Source organism: Phascolarctos cinereus, unplaced genomic scaffold, assembly GCF_003287225.1.
Source record: "Phascolarctos cinereus isolate Bilbo 61053 unplaced genomic scaffold, phaCin_HiC Scaffold_4;HRSCAF=312, whole genome shotgun sequence".
Classification (NCBI taxonomy): domain Eukaryota; kingdom Metazoa; phylum Chordata; class Mammalia; order Diprotodontia; family Phascolarctidae; genus Phascolarctos; species Phascolarctos cinereus.
This window is the reverse complement of record NW_027555847.1, coordinates 661973026-661980289: the sequence shown is the minus strand read 5'-3', so window position 1 is coordinate 661980289 and position 7264 is coordinate 661973026. Positions and strand designations below refer to the sequence as shown.

The 7264-nt window shown below is 41.4% G+C and overlaps 1 pseudogene; it reads right to left on the bottom strand.

The window, feature by feature from the left end:
* Positions 1-1795: 1795 nt before the first annotated feature.
* LOC110197432 (asparagine--tRNA ligase, cytoplasmic-like) lies at positions 1796-6957 on the bottom strand (annotated as a pseudogene).
* Between the last annotated feature and the right edge of the window lie 307 nt (positions 6958-7264).

Here is a 7264-nt window from a genome sequence, read left to right as displayed (position 1 = left end):
GTCTAGGACTGAGTTTTGGGGAAGACTCAAGGTGAAAGTGAATAACATTGCATCGAGAATCAACTGAAAGTGTGATACTAGAGGAAGAAAATCAGGAGACAGTTAAGAGCCGACTAACAAAGTTCAGAATTATGATCGTAACTGGTCTATCTACAGAACTTTCAGATTTACAGAGCAGTTTCTTGTAGAGTAGATAGGGTAAATATTCCCATTCTAGAGATTAGCAAACTGAGGCTCAGAAAAAGGGAAGTGACTTGTGAGAAGGCGTCTGAATACACACATTCTGGGTATGGGTTCAATACTCTTTCCACTCTGAGTAGTGCTCAGCTTCTTTTTCTTTCTTTTTTTTTTTTAAAGGAAAATCTTTTAAAAATCATCAAGAAAAACAAACATTTCCACAGGAAAAGGCTAGAAAGAAAGGATTGAATATGAAACCATTTCTCTGTTGCAACAACTTGCTTGTTTTATACAAAATGCATTAAATTTAACTTGACAGTACTGACAATGCACTGCTTGTCTGTTTCCTCTTTTTTTTCTTCTAAAGTGCTCATCTGACAGTTTTTGCTATCTTTCCCCCCAAGCATAAGTGCTATCATACCCGTTCTTCTCCCCAACTTTCCTCTCTTCCCCTACGAAAACCCAACTTTGTAACAATTGAATACAGTCAGTCAGTTAATAAACATTTATTATACCATCTACTATGTGCTAGGCACTGAGAATGGAAAGAAAGGTGTCTGCTCTCATGGAGCTCACAGTCTAATAAGAAGATAGGGAGTTGCTGTTTGGTCATTTCAATTGTGTCTGACTCCCCGTGACCCCATTTGGAGTTTTCTTGGCAAAGATACAGTAATGGTTTGCCATTTCCTTCTCCAGCTCATTTTACAGATGAGGAAATTGAGATAAACAGGGTTAAGTGACTTGTCTAGAGTCACACACATAATAAGTATCTGAGGCCAGATTTGAACTCAAGAAAATTGAGTCTTGGTGGTTCCCAGTTCAGTGCTCTATCCATTTGTACCACCTAGCTGTCCCATCCTAAGGGGGGCAGTAACATGTATATAACTATGTACAGGCAAGCTATTAAACAGGATACAATTGAAATAATCAATGAAAGGAAGGCATTGGAATTAAGGATCACCTGGAAGGCTTTAAACAAAACATGTGTGTGCTGTATTGGTCATGTTTGAAATGCATGTTTCACTTTGCACACTAAGAGGTGGGGGGAATGCTTCATCATCAGTTTCCTGGGGCCATGATTGGTCATTACATTACTCAAGGCTTTCAGAGTTGTTTTCACTTATAATGTGATGAATAGTTCCCCTGGTTCAGCTTACTTGACTCTGCATTAGTTCATACAATTCTTTCTGGATCTCTCTGAATCCACCCCTTTTGTTATTTCTTACAGCACAGTAATAGTTCCTTCCATTCACATATCATAACTTGTTTAGCCATTCCCCAATGTATGGGAACTCTACTCTCCCCTCCCCCACCCCATTTTTTTTTTTTTGCTACAACAACGAAACATACTGCTTCTTACCAAGGACACTGGCAAGTGGTTTCCCACCATTAAAATATAATCTCCTTGAGGGCAGGGACTGCTTTTTTTTTTAAATTTGAGGTCATTTTATTTCTGGGACATCTCAAATAATTGTGACTATAACAATGAGAACAGATAATACAAGCAGTGACACTGTGATGGGACAAAAAAAAGGTGGATCATTTCATTTTGGGAAGTTGTATCTTTCCATTAAGCTGTGTGTACTATTATTTCCTATTGTTGTCACGAACTGGACAGTTAGGGTGTACAGTGCTGGACTTAGCGTGGGTACAGGCACACATCTCAGATCTGGTATCTGTTCAAAATCGAAGTTAAGAATCATTCCAAGCCCAAGCCATACCCTCCATGAGGGACATGTGGACCATATTTCTTCTGATCAGTGTACCAGTAGCAAGGAGTGGGATCAATGCCTTCTCTCATGTCCCTTCAGCAGTTCTTCAACATCCCAGATGTGCATGGAACCTCCCACAATCTCACCAACATTTGGCATCAACACATCTACAGATTTGGTAAGCCAGGAATCCTCAGGATATTACGGCATATAGAAGGACTTGATCTCTGCAGGAAATCGACACAGCGAGATTGGTTCATTAGTGGTGTTTGTCATCAGTCTCTCAGGGCTTCTGGGATATCCTCTCCAAATGCATAATAGGTGCCATCCTCCTTCTTTATATCACGCTCCTTTAGCCCACAATGGCATCTGAGTAGTTCATCTGTTTGAAACATCCTTTGGAGGGTGTGAAAGTCGGGTTGAGTTCATATAATAAGCTTGCTGCAAGTGATTTCAAGATCCTGTCTACTACATCACAAACCAAATCTTCCAGATGGTTTAGGAGATCATCAAAAGTCAAGAAAGGGCACTCATCTTCAATGTGAGTGTACTTTGCTAGGTGTTTTCATGTCCTGAGCTGTTCTGCTTTGTATGACTAAACAATACAAAAGGCATCTCCAAAAGTTGGGATGCAAGTCTCCAAATATGACTGTGATGACTGAGTCAAAAGTGCCTCTTCTCCAAAATAGTCAAGTTTAAAAAGTGTGGCACCGCCTTCCACCTGTGTTTGTACTAATGTTGGAGGAGTAGTCACTCTCCTATCAAGAAAGTGATCTCTAAAGCATCTGGTGACTACTGAATTTGCTTTTAAGATTTTGGATGTGTTCTCTCCTTTGGTTATCATGTGTCTATTATTCATCTGGCCATCTACATTCGGCTCTTCACTTATCAGGTTATCAGCTCCTCCAGCGGGGGCTAAGCCAATCAATTCCCAATAGTCACAACTCAGATCATGAGGGCCTGCTTACCTTCTGGTATAAGATGGGGAGTTCCAGTCACTGCCACACTACTCTCTGTAGACAAGACCACTCCATTGTAACACTGACACAGTTTATCTGACCAGACACATCGAAGATATCTTGTACCATCTCTTAATATAAGAAACATGAAATTCTTCCCTTGCCTATGTAACCTGTGGACCCAGAGAAACATTTTCACTTGTTAGCCTTGAGGTGTTTCTAAAGCTTGAATCTTTACACATTGTTGCCTCTGGAAGACTAGGATCCTGTTTAATGGTCATCTTTGCTTCTTCTAGGTTTCTTTCTCATAGTACACTGTCTTCTGCTTCTTTTCAATCTCTGGATTCATTCTTTATTTATTCCCTGCGCCATATATATTTTTTAATGTTTGTCATCTGTGATTTGGAAATAACATCTCATCTCTCATTTCCTTTCTGTGAATCCACATAAATGGTAGGAAACAGCTCCTTTCTTGTTGTTATCAAAGCCTTTAGGCCTGTTTTAAAAGGTTTCTCTTTTGTTCTATCACCAGTTGCATCACTCCTCTTTTGATCTGAGATCTAGAGTTCCCCCAACACCTTCCTGATCACCTCTCCTGATCACCTCTAGTGACAGTCAGAGACTGCTTTCTTTTTGTCTGTGTATTACCTAGCAGTACTTTGGCACATACTAGGTGCTTAATAAATGTATGTTGATTATTGTCCCAGTGGAGGAGGCAGATAGAAGAGGTTCAGTAAGACTGTGGTAGACACACCAGTGGTGGGTAGGGCTCATGGAAATTCCAGGCTAGTGTCTGTGGGCAGGTGGGCAGAGAGGTACTTCTGGGCTTTAGGAAAGGGGCCTTCTTTCCAGTATTCCCCACCCCACCCCCACATCTGCTAGCCACCTAAAGAGACCATTTACTTCCTGTCTCTAGCCTGGAAAGTCCTATCCTCCCCTTCCTTCCCCTAGTGGGACCAGTGTGAGTGAAAAATGGAGACCACAGCTCAGAGAAGTCTCACAAAGCAGGGGATGTCTCGATGGATGCAAGAGTGGAAAGATAGGAAGGGAGTGTCAGGGTCTGTTTGGGAGATGGGAGCATCTAGGAGGGGGCAGGAGTCAGCATTTGTGCCTTAGGACTGTGCTCACACTGGGAGGTGAAATCATGACCAACTCACTCTGTCCTGGTGAGACCTGAAGGAAAGAAAAACCAACACAGACAGACTGAAAATTAGGCTGTCAGAGATTGACTGACAAGGAGGTAGTATTCTAATATGGAAACACATTTAGAGCTGAAAGGAATCTTTGAGGCTGTCTAGACCACGAATTTTATTGTCCAGATTAGGATATCAGGGTCCAGAGAGGTTAAGTGACTTGCCTAAAGTCACCCAGGTACCAACCATCACAGGAGCATTTGAACCTGGGTCCTCATAGATCAGCGCTCTTTTCATCAGTGACTTTCAAATGAAGTGAGACAAAGTGAGAAAGGAGCAGAAAAGAGAAAGAAGGAAGAAAGGAGAGAAAGAAGTCAGGAGAGAGAGTGACAGAGATAGAGAGGGGCAGTGTGTTAGAGGGGGTAAGGATAAGGATGGAGGATGGGGGAGGCAAGGAAGATGTAGGTTCGAAAGAGATCGTATGTGATGGGGAGGGAGAGTCAGATAGACAAGACTTTCAATGATCCGGAAATCTACTAGAATTTTCTCTTTCAAAAATAGAAGAATCAATTAATACTTGAATTGCCCTAACGAGAATTTCAGCCTTCAAAATTTGGAATGAGCCATGAGCAGGACCAACTAGTCTGGACTGAATTCTGACTAACAAGAAGGAATTGATTGCTTAAGTAGAAAGGACAAGAATTTTGGGAGGAAGTGAACACTCTTGTCTTAGAAAAAGACAAGAGGAGCTGGGGACAGTCCCATGTGAAGTTGTGATTAGGGCAGAGCAGATTTCAAAGGGTTCATGAGAAGGATAGGTTAGGATCTCATGCTTCAAAATCCTAGAGAGGAAATCCGTTGATGGGGGTGGGGGATGGGGAGGAGAAAAAAGTTTAAAAAATTAAATTCTAAAGACAGTAACAGAACTAATTCCAATTAGGAAGGAAAGGTGAAGTTATCTAAAGAGAAAACCGAGGAAATACAGGAAACTAACTCACCAGTCAGCATGGATGAGTACTAAGGACCAAAAAGAAAAGGCTGAATTGTTTGTTTGTGTTTTATCTAGTTGGGGAGAAGAGAACAATTTGGAACAAATGAGGACCCAGACCAGAAGAATGGGAGTTTGGTGAGCCTCCTTTTGAGAGCTTGGGGTGATGGGGAATGGAGGGACCTGGTTCACCACTTCAGAGCATAAGCAGGTATTCAGTGGCTCCTGTCCTGCTACATGGTAAGAAAAAAGCTGGGTGCTGAACCAGAACTGGGAGTGGATGCAAAATGTCCCAATGGAGAAGTTAATTTTCTTTTTCTTCTTGCTAGCCATGGGGTGTAAGAATCCCTCTAGAGGGCGGGTTCTTTAAGAGGTACCTTGTGGACCTGTGAACATGGCCTCCTAGGCAAGCCTGTATCTAGGATGGGGCTACCTCCTATTTATGTCTTTTTTCCTTTGAAAGGAAAGAAGGAAATATACATTTCTTAAGCACCTACCTACCATGTGTCAGGCACTGTGATAAGCACCTTACAAATATTATGTCATTTGATTCTTATAACAACCCTGGGAGATAAGTGCTATTGTTATCATTCCCGTTTTAGAGTTGAAAAAACCTGAAGCAGAAAGAGGTTAAGTGACTTATCCACAGTCATATGGTAAATATCTGAGGGCACATTTGACTGACTCCAGGTCCAACATTCTATTCACTACACAGCCCACTTGAGAGCTTTGAAAGGTCAGAGCAACAGAGCAACAGAGGTTCAGTACCAGAGTTTGCTTATAGCTGAGTCTGGTGTGCCAATACAGTCATGAGGTGTGAACTGTGTGATCCAGCCCACTGGCAGATTACACTGGTAGCTAAGACACTGAGTCGTGCAGCAAGGGAGTTCCATGCCACTCAGAAGTATATGTGGCAGGGGAAATAGCTTCTTTTAGGGTTGAGCTCATCCTTTCCAGGGAAAGAGGTGGTGGAGAGGATAGTATGCTCCCTGCTTCTGAGAGACAGTTTTATACTTTAGCTCTTGCTACATCTTTTTAGTAAATGCTTCTTTGTAAAGCTGACGGATATAATTGTGCTAAGTTGAGCATGGGGCACTCATTAATGATATTGAAGATATAAATGGATATTGAAGATGATATTGAAGAGGTAAATGGAGATTGATAAGGGGGAAGGAAGTGTACCATAATGAGGTTTTGCATTGATAGCATTAGAGAAAACCTAATAACCCTTTAGGGTTACTGTTAAAATTCTGAGAGGATGATCTAGTCAGCTTCTCTCTGGAGACCTGACATGCTAGTGTGTGCATGTGTTTGTATATGTGTGTGTGTTTATATATGTGTTTGTGTTTGTATGTGTGCATGTGTATGTGCTCATGTATATGTATGTGTGTGCTTGTATATGTGTGTTTGCATGTGTGTACTTGTGTATGTGTATGCCATGTGTATGTGTGTGTGTGCATGTGTGCATGTGTGCATGTATTGGGAGAGTAAGTCCAGAGTCCTGATGCAGAAATATTAAAGAGATTGAACTGCTCCTTGGGGAGGATGAGTAGATGAAAATTAAAAGGGCAGAATTATTCAATGTTTATTTTGATTTTTGTTTTTAATCTGTGAAGTAGAATAATCTTGTTAAGGACAGAAATGACTACCAGAGAGTTAACCTTGAACTAGATAAGGAGAGAAGGGAACACTTTGCTTCCCTTGGTGAATGAATAAATGAATAAAAAAAAATTATTAAGCACTGAATTTGTTTCAGGCACTCTGGTAATATGTGAGGACACAAATATAAAAATAGAGAGCTAGAACACACTGTGGCAGTGACACTAACTTTCTTGTTGTTCTTGGTACAAGACACTCCAGACCCCGTACATTTGCATTCGAAATCCTCCATGGCTAGAAAGCTCTCCCTTCTCATCTCTGCCTCCTGGCTTCCTGAAAGTCTTGGGAAAAAGTCTATCTTCTGTAAGAAGACTTACCTGGTCCCCCATAGTGCTTTTCCTTTGTAGATTATCTCTAGTTTATCTTATTTATATCTATATCTGTGTCTATATCATCAATATCTTGTCTGTACAGAATTGTTTGTAGATTATCTCCTCCAGGGGCAGCTAGATGGTGCAGTGGATAGAGCACCGGCCCTGGAGTCAGGAAGACCTGAGTTCAAATCTGGCCTCAGACCAAACACTTGACACTTACTAGCTGTGTGACCCTGGGCAACTTAACCCCAACTGCCTGAAAACAAAAAATAAAAAAAATAGATCATCTCCTCCATTAGATAGTATATTCCTTGAGAGCAGG